Here is a 16,213-nt window from a genome sequence, read left to right as displayed (position 1 = left end):
GCTCGTACCATTCCTCCACCCTTGAATTCTCCATGCCCTCACTCACATCAAAGCCCTCCCTTGACACTGCCCATTCCAGAAGAGAATCCAACCCCTCTAGCTAGTCCTTCTCCACATTTGAGTTCATAACCCATTTAATGGTGTCAATGGGCTTACCCAAATCTAACCCATAGGCAATAACCATACACATAATATCCATGTTCGTGTTATACCTATGCTCGAGCTACATAAAAATGTCACCTACTAGAATCTCCACTGCTTGAATAAACTCTGCATCTCAAAATAAAAACAACTGCTTCAATCGCGAGTCATTACCTTCCCATGAAAGGCAACTAGCAAGCGAGAGGTGACGAGGGTGAAATTCACCTCCATCCTTCACTCACCACCTTGATCTCTGTCACACAAACTGCAAATGCTGCCGCCGAGAATTTTGGCTTCCTTATGCCACCTCATACATTCCCCGTCTTGACACTCTAACTCCCCTATCATGCCATTAATACTCACATGCTTCAATGGATGACATCATATATTATCCGGCCATGTAATCTCTCTAAAATCCTTGATGTGTACCTCTCCCACTTCAAAGAATGATGATGCCCATTTTGGCAATACATCCATCTCATTATTTCCCATTCTTCTTACGTGGCTCACCTCACATCTCGATAATGTATCCAACTCAACTTTAATGGCCACAGTGTATTTTTGCAAGTGTCATGCTTGGATCTCACCGCTAATAATGTCATTCACAATAATCATTGAATCTCCTTCCAAGTGGATACAATGCAAGCATAATTGTTTCCCCAATTTGATCCCAAAGAGAGCTGCTTCTGCTTCCGCCACATTATTCGCTCCATCTTCAATTCTTTTACCCCCCATTGCCACAATATTACCCTCCCAATCCCTCAGCACACACCCAATGCCCAAGGGTCTAGGGTTTCCTTTCAAAGCCCCATCAAAATTAATTTTATACCAACCCTCCCTAGGTTTTTACCATTTCACCTCCTTTTGAGAATCCTCTCACAAATGCACTCGGGCCTGCCCCTTAACAGGCCAGAAAATGTAAAATATTTGATTTGATTACAAGTGACACAAAGTTTGATAAATTGACTAGTAGATCAATTTGATAAGTTGTCCAAGTCAATACTCTTTACATTGATAAAAAATTAAGCATATCTATAACATATAATGAAAATAAAAATAGTTGATTGAATATTTGTTTCAATTTATAAACTTCTTTCACTCCCAAATTCCTAGGCTTTAACCTATGGTCATAAATTCTATTGGTTTTGAGGAATTGGTGTGGATTGAGAGGAGACCCATTTGAAATTTGGTTGGTAGTATATAAATTTAATATTTGCAATCTTCATTGAGTGCGATTTACGCCCACTTGGTGAGCTTTATATCTTATTTTTATCTTGTATATATGAGGTCTAGAAAAGGTATCGACTAGACATATATATTGTTCATTAAAAAACTAATTTAAATTTGAATTGAAATTAGAAGTTGTACACAATATTTTACATCAATGTTTCGAATCATGCTTTGTGATCCATCATTAGAAAGAGGATAAGAATGATGCATAATTGACAACCAACTACTTAAAAGAAAGATAAAGACCTGATAAGAAAAACCAAGAATCATAGGGGAAGACTAATGGATAGTTAAGACAAAAAAATAAAATACAACAATATAAAATATATATATATATATATATATATATATATATATATATATATATATATATATAAGAAAATATTATGGTGTAAAATTAATAATTGAATAATAATAATAAAATAGAGTGACAACAAGAAAACAATAACAACACAATAATAATGTAAACAAGCTAATACCAATTTTTGTTTATTAAAAGAACACAAAATATAAGAAAGGCAAATTGAAGAAAATGTCAAAATATTAAAAGAGAAAATGATTACATTAAGGACATGATAAGATATCTAATTAATGAGCAAAGGTAAAAGAGTACGGAACAAAAGATAAGAAAAACTTACAAAAAAACAAGAGGGTTGAAAGGGGACAAATATATAAGGATAAGAAAGAACAATCTTTAAAAAAAGATTATAGAAAAAATAAGAATAAATGAAAGGAAGAGTAGAAAGTAGAATAATATAAAAAGATAAATAAAGTCTAAAAGAAAAGATTAAAAAAAAGAATATTTAAACTTTTACAAGAGCTGTGATGAAGCTGAAGTCCTTGCCTTTTATAAAAAATGAGAGATTCATTCTATGTTTAATGAATACTCACTTAAATTGAAAACTTAAAGGCTTGATGTAGCCATGATTTTTTGTAGATAACCATGCTTTTATTTTCCCTCCAATGGTTGTTGAAAACATAAATCACTTTCAGAGCACCAAATACTTTTTATTAGATCTTTGATTGTTTTGTCATCACCTCCAACATGTACATCACTTCGTTCATAGAATAAATTTATTGTTATGAATGCGAAGATTAAAACAAACAGATCTCTTGAACAACAACCAATAGAAAAGGTATTCTCTTTACTTATTTAATGGACTCATCTGAAGTATGAAACTATTATCAAAACCACCTTAGATCTCAAGTGACATGACAAGTATACGTTAGATCTCAAGTGACGTGACAAGTATACATTTGGTTTCATGGGCAAAAAGTAATGAAAAAAATTGCAAACCTAGAGTTCCTTGTATAGGTAACTCTTACAAAGACACACAAATATTGCAGCTAATGTCATCTACTAAAATTCTACCCTCCACAAAATGAGATTAATTAATGATATTAAGTTTTAAATACCATTATTGATTACATTTTACAAATAACGAGATATTGATTGAAAGCACGAGAAATTATGTTAATAAGCTATAAACAAAACTCAAAAGTCTTGGACTTCACAAAAACACTAAGCTATTCCAATGAGCGTAAATAAATAACTGTCATATACAAAAATGTTTCTTGCAAAGAGGGAAACAACAAACCTTCGGAAGACCACTTCTATTGTAATGAAGTGAACACTTGTTGAGTTCACACAACTCTAAGAAGAGTTGTTGCAATAAACATCATTTATTAATAGAAAGGAAGACTTCTCATAAAATCAAGAACTCATTTGTGTATCTTGTTACCTGAGATTGGATATGGTAGAGAATATATCACACACTCTAAGAGTTTAAATGACTCTTAATTATATAATAAATGAATAAATGGAAAACCACAATGAAGAAGTACTTAGCTAGAATAAAAGTAGAAAACACCACAAGAGAGAATATAAACAACTCTCTAGTATTAGGACATAACAAAAGCCAATGCCAAACTAAACTTTGATAGAAACATTGAGCATGGGAAACAGATAGAAATTTGAGTTGAAGAGTTAAACAAACATGTTGTTGGAAGGAAAACACACATAAAAATATACACATACATGCAAAATTAATTTATATTAGCAAAGAAAAAAAATTACAAAATGTTTTTGCTACTGCTTTGTGAATTTTGCATATCCCGTTTTCTTATGCTACTATTATAAATTTTCTTTATTTGTCATTTTTTTTCTATTTGTATCTTTTCTAATGGAGAAACATGAATCGCCAACAACCTCAAGGTGAACAACTACCAATAGAGCTAAAACCATCAATCTCTTCATTCCTTTATGCAACATCATTTAACATATACATGTTCTCATTTTCCCACAACTTTTCTACATAAAATTTTATAAGGAAATGGATAGATTTGATGATCACACAAAACCTTTTGATAAGGACAAGATAACCCCATTTTCGTGATTGAGCAAAACCACCTTGAATTCTTTGGAGGAGTCATGGATTAAACCTTATTGGATTGAATTCCATAGCAATCGATAGTAGGAATAAAGCATCAATGAGATCAATTGGAATTTAGAATACGTTTATAAAAAATAGATAAAATATAAGAAGCCATCCATATTTACATTTATGTAAAGTGTAGAAGGATAAATAAGACACACTAATTGTTTTACAAATGCCACCCAAAAACATTACCCTTTGTCCCCATAGTGCTTAAAACATTAGAAACACACTAAAAATGTCCACACTTGTCTATCGATCATCTGTCAAGATTATTTTTCTTAGATTTTTAATTCAAAAATAAAAAACCACTAGAAGAAAACTACTAACCAATCAGAAAATATTGACATGAAAAGAATAATCTATACGTAAAAACATAGACTAATAAATTTTTATAATAATAAAATTTTAAAGTAATTTATTATCCGATAGGCTATATATGGTGGGCATCGCTCATTGAAATTCAGCATTCTCACTCGAAAAGTTTCTCACGCAAACTTTTTCTAAACGATTCTCTTACCTCGTGCTTGAAAATAAATTTTGTTGTGCATTTAATAGGTTTTGTTGGTTATCATAAATGATCATAAAATTTGGTATTCTGAAGAGAAGAATGTTAAAATGCCTTGCTCTTGACCATCACAACAGGCAAAAATTCTTTGAATCGATTGATTACCGAGAAACCCTCTCTGAATGTTTGGTTAACACATTATTATTCGAATTTTGTTTCCATCAATTAGAACTATGAATTAAGATACATGATTTTTAAGTTTTTGAATTATAGAAATTATTTGTCTCCAATCTAATTGGCTAAAAATTTTACATCTTATTACCGGATTTTACGGATCCACTATCTAAATGAATTATTTTAGGCAAAGTTTTAGTACATTAACATAATCTTTAGCATGTTTAAATTTTCTTTTCAAATTTATTTTATACATCAAATAAACAAATATTTAACAAATTATCTAGAATCTATATGAAAATTTATCGTTAGGTAATATTATTGTAATGAGTTCTATGTTTTTTATTTAACTGGTTATTAAAAAAATTATTTGAACTAAGTATTTTTATGATTTTAAGATTTATTTTCTTATTCTAAAGTCTAGATATGTATTTTTCAAGTTTATTAATTAAAAAAATATTTTTCTTCACAATGATTGAACAATATTTTATTACCAAATTTTAGTTATATTATTGAACGAATTTTACTTTTTCCACTATGTTGATCTATTCACGTGCGCTCAGTTATTATTTTTGAATTTTTACCACCATCTATGCCATAAAAAATGGCATCATGTCATTGCAATTGTGCCAGACATAAAAAATTCCCCTTTATAATGCTTTCTTCTATAGATCACAACAATTAAAATTAAAATAATTTTTTTCTTCTATTTATATATCAGGTCACTTAACTAAAGTTTTTTTAGTAAATTCCAATATAGGTAAATGATAATATTATATTGTTTTAAGGGTTTTAGAATTTTCTTCTTCTATGTATATATCACGTCACTTAACTAAAGTTTTTTCGTGTAAATTCCAAGATAGGTAAATGATAATATTATATTGTTTTTAGGGTCTTAGTATAGTTAGTCCTTTCATTACATAGCCTAAAGTTCAAAAGAGAGCACATCGTATGAAATTTTAATCAATTTAGAAATCTTCTTTTAATTGTAATATTTTTTTATATTTTATTTTGCATAAACTTTAAAAGTGTTCAATCTTATCATAATATAACATATTATACATTTGCACTGTCTTATGAAAATAGTAATTACAAACATGCTAAAATTTTTTAAGTAATAATGATTTATAAAGATCACTTAATTTATTTTATGCCAGCATTAATTTTTTTTAATTTTTAATTTTTAAATTAGTGCTATCAAGTATGGGGATAGCGCCCTCTATTAAAATTCAGAAAAATTACAGCTAGTTACATCATCCACATATGACAAAAGGTGGTTGAATTGATTCATCCTGACTATCCTAAGATCCGACATTATAATTGGTACCAACACAAAAATTAGAGACAAAGACCAGAGCAGATAGCACAAGTATGTCGAACATAGACAAAGATTGAGCAGTGACCAAATGCAGGGCAATTATTCATCTCCCCAAAGAGCTTGGAGAATTAGAGCAACATATTATCCAAGGCTGATAACATTTGCAATAGAGGCAGCAGGGGACAACCATTCATCAGAGTCAGTAACATGCCTGAAGGGATCTATGTTCCCATTCAAAACCGCACACTTGAATATCTCCCAAGCGTTTTCCATGAAGGACTTCATTCGCTCCCTTTCCTTAGCCTTCTCCATTCTTCTTTGCGTTGTGCTGCCCTTGTCGTTGTTCTCAGAATACGACCCATCCTCCACCCCCTTCCTCTTCGGAATTGTTTGAATCCTCGCTAGAATCAGAGGGAAAATAGTACTCGATCTGGAAACACGTCTTTAATATGTTGACCTTTATATTTTCATCCAAACTGAGAATACCATTGGCAACAATATTCCCAACGGACAGCTTCACAAAATCACACATCAGCTCGACAGACCGCTCCCTTGAGTCAATGATGTCAAATAACGGAAGCACAACTGCTTCATAAATGAGGGCATCACACCAATGCATGTCAATATTCAGAGTAATCTCCATCAGCCCCTGAATTGCCTCATACACATACTCCTCTGTTACAAATAGATTTTGTATTTGAGCACCCACATGCATTTCACAGTTGACACAACTAATCTCCTCAAAGTGTGCCATTATCCAAGCTCATCAATACAAGCGACATCAAACTATGAAGCATTAATCTTTATAGAGCCGGATGTCTTTGGAAGTTTCCTTTCCAAAATCCAAAAAAGTAGAGTTTTGATATTGTTGCCCGATTTGCTCAGAAATAATAATGCGACTGTGCCGCCACTACTATGAGAAATCATACTTGAATCTTCTTTTTGGGATATAGAGGGCAGTGAAATCCTACCACAATACCATGGGACTGATCCAGAGTCTTATCTAGTGCCACTACAATCCAGGCCTGGGTAGTCATCCATCGAACGTACTTGACTCAGCCGATACCATCACGTGAAGCATCCATTTTGATGTGATTGATTATATCATTGCTTGCAGAGTGTTGATCAAAGGTAATCTTGTTATCATTACATACCACACCCAAGTTTGCAAGGTAATCGACCAAGCGGTTCCCTTCCCGGTACACATGCTTAATCTCAAAAGTGCCAATCAATCCAAGAGATGATTTATTCGAGGGAGCCATTTGCATAACTTCTAGTATTGGAACTTTGATTTGATAATGCCATTTATAATTATTTGGGAATCTCCCTCAATGAGTACCTTGGAGATACCATTTTGAACACAAAGATTTAATCCAGCCTCTAATGCTCTGATTTCAGCCTCGTTGTTAGTAGCCTTGCCTAGTCCACCATATACACCGTGTACTATCTTATTGGTATTGTTCCTAATTATGGCTCCAAATCCAGCCTCTCCCGGGTTACCCTTTCTAGCTCCATCAAAGTTTAATTTCACCCAATACTTTGGTGGGGCCATCCATCTGATATCCCTCCTATTCACTTTGTTATTGGTGTCTATGATTACACGATGTTTGAAGAGCCACATCTTCTTCATTCTACGGTCCCAATTGTTATAGGATCTGATTTTCCTCATGACAGATTTCCCATTTATCATTTCCTCAACAACACTTTTGATATTCTTAATGATTTTATTAACCGAGAGTGCGGTTTCTTTGAAGATCCTCCTGTTTCTTTCTTTCCAAATGTGCCAAACAATTAATGAAGGCCCCACCAGCCACAGGTCGCTCCACCTTGAATTATAGATCCTCGGCCAAGAAATGAGGAAGTCCTTGAGTACCTCACATTTGACGATTTTAAGATTGGTATTTTCAAAGAACCAATTCCAATAGGCCTCCGCCATGGGGCAATTGAAGAGTGAATGATTGGCAGATTCTTCATCTGCCTTGCACATAACACACATGTTAGGTCCGGAGATACCAATTGACTTTAATCTATCCCCAGTGAGGATTCTATTATGGAGGGCCAGCCAAAGAAATGCCCCCACTTTAGGGAGAAGCTTATTGCTCCAACATAGCTTATGTGGCCAGTCCGTGCACATACCCCTTTGTCTTTATACCTCATAACCCAATTTGACAGAATATTCTCCTGATTTGGCAACACTCCAGAATATCCTATCCTCATCATTAGACAATGAGATACATCTACTTTTGAGCATGTCTTTTAGAGATTCGCATAGAATCGGATTGCCAATGGATATCTGTTTCCATACCCTCTTCCCATCTAGTTCCTTATTCTGCTCGAAATAGTTCTCAACAAACATACCATACGTAGACTCGACAAGCTCAATCCAATCCTGATTAAAACTGTCAGATAATGCAGGAGCACTCCATGAGTCCCTCCAAAATTTTGCAGATTTGCCATTACCAATGTGCCATGAAATGTGATCAGTTATAATGAATCTACAATCCCAAAGAAAGTTCCAGGAGGCGGATCCCCCCTCTGTATTTGCCACAATGAGAATTCGACTAGGGTTCTCGGAATCCAAATATTTCTTCCTAAATATTTTGCACCATAGTTTCTGAGGTTCTGTGTACATCTTCCAAGATAATTTGGCACCCCAAGCAATATTCTGTAGTGCCATTTTCCTAAGTCCAGCTCCGCCATCCTCTTTTAGTAAACACATGGTGTCCCCGTTAATGAGTGGTATCTTTTTTTTGTCTTTTGCACCCTCTCAAACAAATTTTCTAAGCAGGTTGTCAATATTCTTACCAGCAACATAGGGTATCTTGAAGCACGACATATAGTAAATGGGAATGGCCGATAAGACAGACTTAACCATTGTCAATCTGTCAGCTTGTGTTAGCCATCTATTCTTCCAAAGCGTTGTTTTGGTCGGACAAGATTTCAAAACATCTTCCCAAATCTGAGTCTGCCTGCATCCTTTCTCAATTCTAACGCCCAAATATTTGATTGGAAGTTGAGAAATTTTTATTCCCAACAGGTTTGAGATCCTTTGTTGATCTTGCATTTTAGTGTTGAAGAAGAATAGTTGCGACTTGCCTTTGTTCATCACCTGCTCAGATTGCTCAAAGTATACATTCAGTGTGCTCATAAATTTAAGTTTTATTTTATTACAAATTAATTAGAAATATTTATAATAATTACAATTATAAATAATGTTATGATTACATTTTTTTTAATAATTATAATTAGGATTAAAATTAGACTTATAACAAGAGTTAGAATAAGGTTTAGCGCCAAAGGTTAGAATTGATGTTCAAACTATTTCTAAAATTAAGGTTAGAGTTTTACATTAAGGACTAGGGATATAGTTAAGGAAAAAAATAGAATTAGGAATGTATTTAATATTATAATTAAGTGAAGTCTTAGGGCTATAGTGCAAATTAATGCTAATGTTAGAATTCGGGTTATGGTTACAACTAGAATTTGAAATAGGCTAGACATAAGTCTAAAATTATAGTTAGGGTTACACTAAGATCAAGGGTTAAGGGTTGTTAAATATATAATTAAAGTTATAGAGATGAGTGTATTATATAATTATATGGTGTTAGAGTTTGAACATTTTGATTATTATTTAAAAAATTAGAATAATTATGCAATAACTATAAATGTTTAATCAATAAAACACCTTTAGCTCTGAATTTCAATGTGTTCATTACATACTACAATTGCGGGCACTCTCTACTACAATTGCAATACATATGCCCTAAAAAATTATATTATTTCAAATTATTGTTGAAACCCATGCTCAAATTGATATGTTATAACTCATCTGCTAGTACTATTGCAATCAGTTGCACCGAATTTTCATTAACTCATTATTATTCAATTGCTTTTCCACCAATTTTATCTATGAATTTTTTGTTTCAATATTTTTTTCAATGAATCAATAGTTAAGATACGTGATTTTTAAGATTTAAAATTACACAAATTATTATTTTTTCAATCTAATTGGCTCAAACAATTTGCATCTTATTACCAAATTTCCCGGATCCACTTTCTACATGAATTTTTTAATAATATTTAGTATGTTTTAATTTTCTTTCCAAATTATTTAGAATCTGTATCTAAATATTTAAATCTTTTAAAGCACCATGACAAATAAATTAGTTGAAAATTATTTGATTATTAATTAATTGTGAAAATCTTGATAGTTACCATTACAAGGTAACAAATATTAAATATTTTACTTTCTAAGTAATTTATAAATAGCTCTTGGTTGGTTGGGTTAGCATTATGCTCACATAATTTAATACTATTTTCTATAACATAACAAGATTAAAACAATAATAAAATAATAACATAATATAATATAAAATATTATTATTTAGTGATAAAAATTATCAAATAGTAATATAATGTTTAAAATAAAAATATTCTAATAATTAAAGTATTAATATTGATAATAATATAATAAGTCAACAATATAATATATTAGTAATTAGAATGATAAAAAATAATAATCTAACAATTTTAACATTAATTATATCAAATTAACATTTTTATAATACAAATAAAATAAAAGATTAGATTATACGAAAGATTGAAGATCATTTTATTAAATAAATATTAATGTAAAATAATACAAAATAATAATGTAAAAAAATAATACAATGAATATCAGTAAAAAATAATATAGTGAATATTAATACTATGTTACATAAATAAAAATTGTTCTCACTTTTATCTCTTTTTCTACAATAAATATTTAAATTTTCTTTACTACTATTTAAGTACAATTTATGATTAGTTTTCAAATAAATTTTAAATTTCAGAAGAGTTATAGTATTCTTAATTGAGCTTTACTAGGCCTCTCATTTATTTACTACATTTATATGTACTTAGGTTCAATTAGGGTTAGGACTATGATTCAATTAGTGTTTAATTAAAGTTATAAAGATTTTTTTTGAGTTTGGATTAAATTATGGTTATTGTTAAAAAATGGTTAGGGTAAGGGTCAGATATAGAGTTAAATTTGAGTTAGGGTTAAGGATCAATTAGGCTTATAGGTAAAACATTTAATTTAGGGTTAGGGTTAAATTTTGGTTAGGATTCGAAGAGGTTAGGAATACAATTCAATTAATATTAGAGTTATAATTGGAATTAGAGATAAGACTTTTATTAGAGTTAAAATAGGGTTAGGGTAAGGGTTAAGATTAGTGTTCAATTTAGGTTAGGGATTATTGTGTTAAATTTAGTATTCAATTAAATTTATAATTAACATTCAATTAGTATTATAGTTAGAGTTCAAAGGAGATTACAACTTAATTAGGGTTAGGAATCAATTAAAGTTATGGTTACAAAATTATATCTTCTATTTGCTAATTGTTTGCAAAAAAGCATACTCAATTACTATTACAAATCTAAACAACAAGTTATAGCCACCACGTGACACTTGTTTTATTTTTGGATGGCTTCACAAGTTGGGTGGAAGACGAAAAAAGGGTACCTTTGAGCTTTAGGATAAAAAGAAAGTAGAGTATTTGTTTAATTCCATCTTCAAGATTGCCATTATCGGTTAAACAAATTGAAACAAAAGATTTATTGCTTGGAAAGTGATTATTTATGGTTTCCTATTGACAAGAATTAGTTTTGCATGGGTTTTCTAAGAGAATATTTTACCACGGAGTCTTTCATATTTATCTAATATTTCATTGAATTCTCTTTTATTGTGTTTTGTGCTTTAAGGGTAGATTCTATGAGCCATGAACTAATTTTAAGCTTATATTCTTGTAGCTCCATAGTCATTGCCTTGACTAGGTATGCAACAAAAAGAAAAGAATAATATATTTAGGGTTTCTTAGGGCATGCCAATTTTAGGGCTAGATTGCCAACAACTTTAAGTTGCAATGAGATAATTAAAATTTGTAAAATGAGTGCTATCAATTTAAGTTTATTAATTCACTTTTAAACTGAGGGTGTTGATAATCTCATGGTCATCTGAGTTTGAAAACCATAATAAATCACTTTTCTTTATAAATGAATTTGCCATACCTCTTTTGGCGAACAAATTATTTCTACATATATTATACAATATGACTTAGCATTATAAATAATAATAATAATAATAATATTTTATCTCATTCTTAGCGGTGGATAATATTGAGGCTTATAAGTTAATATATGAATAAATTAAACAAAATTTATAAAAAGATAATTTATTTATAGAGAATACATTTTTTGTGGAAATGTTTAAGAGTTTTTTGATTGGATGAAAATGGTGAATAAGTTTAGGTAATAATAAAAGCTTTCACCATGGTTAAAAATGGTAACAATTCTAACAACAATAATATTCATGTTAAGGTTATTACTATTGGTAATTTTGGGAATACAAGTACTAAAATAATAAAAAATGGTAACATTGTATTTATTATTAATAAAATGAATAGCTTCCATTTTATTATTAATCATAGTTATTATTATTAAGGTTGCACTTACAATTCATATTTTAAATTATTAATAACAATGATAATGTGTAGAATAATATTAATAAAAATTGATATCGGTGTTTATAAAGAATGACATTTAGATAATTAACCTTGAATTGCAAGGTTATGATAGAAAACAAAAATCTTTATTAATTGCAAAGTTATTCAATTTTACTTTCAAAAAAATATCACATTGATTAATATTTTTAATATTCATGTTAGTTATTTAAAATATTTATTTTATTACCCCTAAACACCTTTTTGTTAGTTTGTTGCATAGTTCTTAGTTTTAAAAATATTACTATGTAGTTCCGAAAATGTATTATTTCATGAGTTCAGTCAAGTAAATTATTTCAAACGTGGAAGCTACAAAAAAACTATTCTTATGTAAAAGAATTCTTACTAAGTTGGTGATTTTTTTATGTGAAATAGAGTGCCAATGCATGTGAGCAAAATCCTAGAATTTTATATATTTAGTTAATGAGCTTAATTATATTCTAAGTTGTTGACATGTAAGATCTAGACCCCTTGCTCTCCTTGAATAGATTCAAGTCTGGGATTTGTTACCTCATACACATCCAATTGGCAACACTATAAATTTTTTTTATACCTAGGACATTTGAAAGTCGGGCAATTGCCCTCAATAAAAGTATACAAAATAATACAACTATAAATCCAGGTTTCTGGATTAGTGAGTCATACTTAAATTTCAGGTTACAATTATCATTAGAGTTAATTAAATTTCAGGTTACAATTATCATTAGAGTTAATGTTGATGATAATATAATATAAAGAATACAACAATACAATTAAAACAATGGGTTGACCCTATAGTGCAATGGTTGTTGCAAGGCAATGTTAAAGTTGCTTCCCTGGTTCAAATCTCGTCAAAGATCCTCACTTGTTGGTGGTTGTGGGTTGATGCTAATGTGGATGAAGGACAAACAAAGGAGAGGCTCTAGTTAGTTGGCGATGACAGGTTCCCCACATCTCATAGAGCAATGAAGGATAGGCCCCACATTGGGGTTCACACCCACACGCCTCAAAGAAGACAAAGTAAAGTAGGTTGACGATAGTGTCAGATGGTGGACTATCTAGAGGAGGTATTCCATGCATGCAACCAACGAAGGTGTTAATGCCTTGAATGTATAAGGAGATACATATGAAAAAATGGAGAGATAAGGGATCCTTGCGTGTAGCAATGGAGAGATAAGGAAATCCCTACGCGAGGTGGTGGAAACAATAGAGAGATAAGGAGATGCCTACACATGACGACAAAGAGATAAGGAGACACATGCACATGACAACAAAGGGATATGGAGACCAACACAACAGAGGCACACAAACATGGAGCATTAGGATGGAAGAGGAGAAACAAGGGTGGAATTGCCAAAGAGATAAGGAGACACCTGCACACGACAACAACGGGATATGGAGACCAACACAACATAGGCACACAAACATGGAGCATTAGGATGGAAGAGGAGATACAAGGGTGGACTTGCCAAACATCTCTGAAGATGAGGTCCCTAAAAATCGTGGCCTCATTGGTTCATAGCTCCAATCAAAAGCATTCACTAATAAAAATAAAATTAAAATTAAAATAATAATGAAATAATAGTTAGAATATAGTAATATATTAACTAATAGAGCAATGAAATAATAATTAAAATATACAATAATATAGTACTTACAATCTAATAATCTAATAATATAAAGAAGAGTTCATGCCTTCATATCAATATGTTGTATACAATAAGTAAATAGAAACAAAGAGAACATATCAAGATGTTGTATACAATAAGTAAATAGAAACAAAGAGAAATATTGAGATAAATGCAAAGGAAGAAATTTATAGAAATATCTGTGTGATAATAAGAGAAAACTACAGATATAATTATTCTTTTGTTACATTAAGATAAATTACATAATTTAATAATACATTATATTTAAATATATATTATATAACTCATAAGTTTAGATACAAAATAATTCAATGTCAAAAATTTACTCATAGCTTTTAGGGAGTAAAAATATCTACGCACTTGTTTAAGGATAAACATATGTAAATGTTTGTTTTAAAAAAACATGTATTCTCCATGAAAATTGTTTGTCTTTATTTTCAAATACATGTCACATATATCATTGTCATAAGAATGCGAAATTCATTTCTTCCAATACGACATCTATCTCTTATACTACATCTATGTCGAGTACATTTGATATGAACAATTGTAACAATATGTATGTGTTGTTTAGATGTATGCATATGCAAATTCACTTTTTGTAGTTTTCACTTATATTGAATTGATATCATGTACATTTGCTTACTACTTTTCTCCTATCACAATTAGTAATTTGGTCTAACATTTCCAAAATTAAAACACAAAGTATATCTTTCTATCGACGTAACCATTGCATCTCATCCAAATACAAGTAATAGTAAAATATTAATTTATCAATTTTTTTTTAATCCTATAACATACTCGACTATTAAATCCTTCACCTAATACAAGAGAATAAACTAATTCAAAATCAAACTTAAGAGTTCCACAATAGTAACGAGATAGATCTATGTGAAGTGTTCAAATTGAATTATTAATACTTTGATTCTTATGTATGCCATTTGTTGACATTTGCAATCTTCTTGTTCACTATGACTGGTGTTGTCATATTCAATTGGAAGTCTATTGTAATCCGTTTGTATTTTTTCTTTAGCTTTCTTTATGCCGAAGGCGTCTCCTACTATGAAATGCACCGAGCTTATTTTGTCTATCAACGGTGGACATGCTAAGTGAAGGCCTGCAAGACGATCGGGATGATCGTCACCGTTCATATTTTTTGTGATTTCTTTCCTTGGTTTCATTGCTTTCCATCGTAGTCAGTGCAAGACGATTGGAGCCTCTTTAGCCGTCCGATATTACTTCCGGATGATATTTCCGCACTGAGCAACTTGCATATTAGTTATGTTGTGAACTGTACGCAACACAAGTAATATGCATTAATGCGTTCTTTATTCTGCCATTTTGTATTTGATGTCTTCTACGGTCGCATTTTTCTCCAAACCCTTTGCATTAATGGTTTATTATGCATGTACATAGTTTAAATAAATTAAAGATTGTACCTATCATTATTTCCCATATTATTTTTTTATTATACAATTAGCACCGTTATCAATATTTCATTTTTTTTCAAAATTTTGTACAGTTTCTCTTTGATTATTTCAACGGTTAGTGAAATTATAATCTTGTTTGATAAAAAAAACCTATGACAAGAGGGCCCCACAGATATTGAGTCAAATGAACACAGGGTGAGTTAAAAAGGTACCCTAATCAAACAAAGCCCGTAAACAATCTCATTTGATTCTTCATAAAAATGTGATTAAGGTAGTTAACCACCATGTAGTTTCAAACAAATATTTTCTTTTATATAATCTTAAAGTGTTTTTATTGATTAGTGTTAGGAGCTTATATTTCATTTAATTTTTTTTTATAGGAAAGCTAAAATATAACATGTTAGATTATATATGGTATGTTTATGTATTGATAATTAAAATATTATATCTCAAAGTTGTATAAATTTAATTTATAATTTTTGTAAAATTATTACTTTAAAATATTTTGTATGTAAGATTTATTTGTTTACGACAATAAAAAGATAAATATAATTTTGTTTATATATTATTTTATTTTGTTTTTGAAAATAATATTAAGATTTAAATAGTCCAAGGGGTTGAGCTTAATTGGTTAAAACACTGGATTCTCACTATGGAGACCCAAGTTCAATTCCCAATAGGGACATCTAAAGTCCATTTTAAATTTTAAGATAAGATTTTAATTTATCTTCTAACATTTTTTTTCATTTTCTAAGATTTTTTTCTAACCAATGGAAAGATAAAACTCACCAATTAGTTTCATCCATA

Source organism: Cryptomeria japonica, chromosome 10 (genome assembly GCF_030272615.1).
Source record: "Cryptomeria japonica chromosome 10, Sugi_1.0, whole genome shotgun sequence".
Classification (NCBI taxonomy): Eukaryota; Viridiplantae; Streptophyta; class Pinopsida; order Cupressales; family Cupressaceae; genus Cryptomeria; species Cryptomeria japonica.
The sequence above is the reverse complement of the archived record's forward strand: the minus strand, read 5'-3'. Positions refer to the sequence as shown.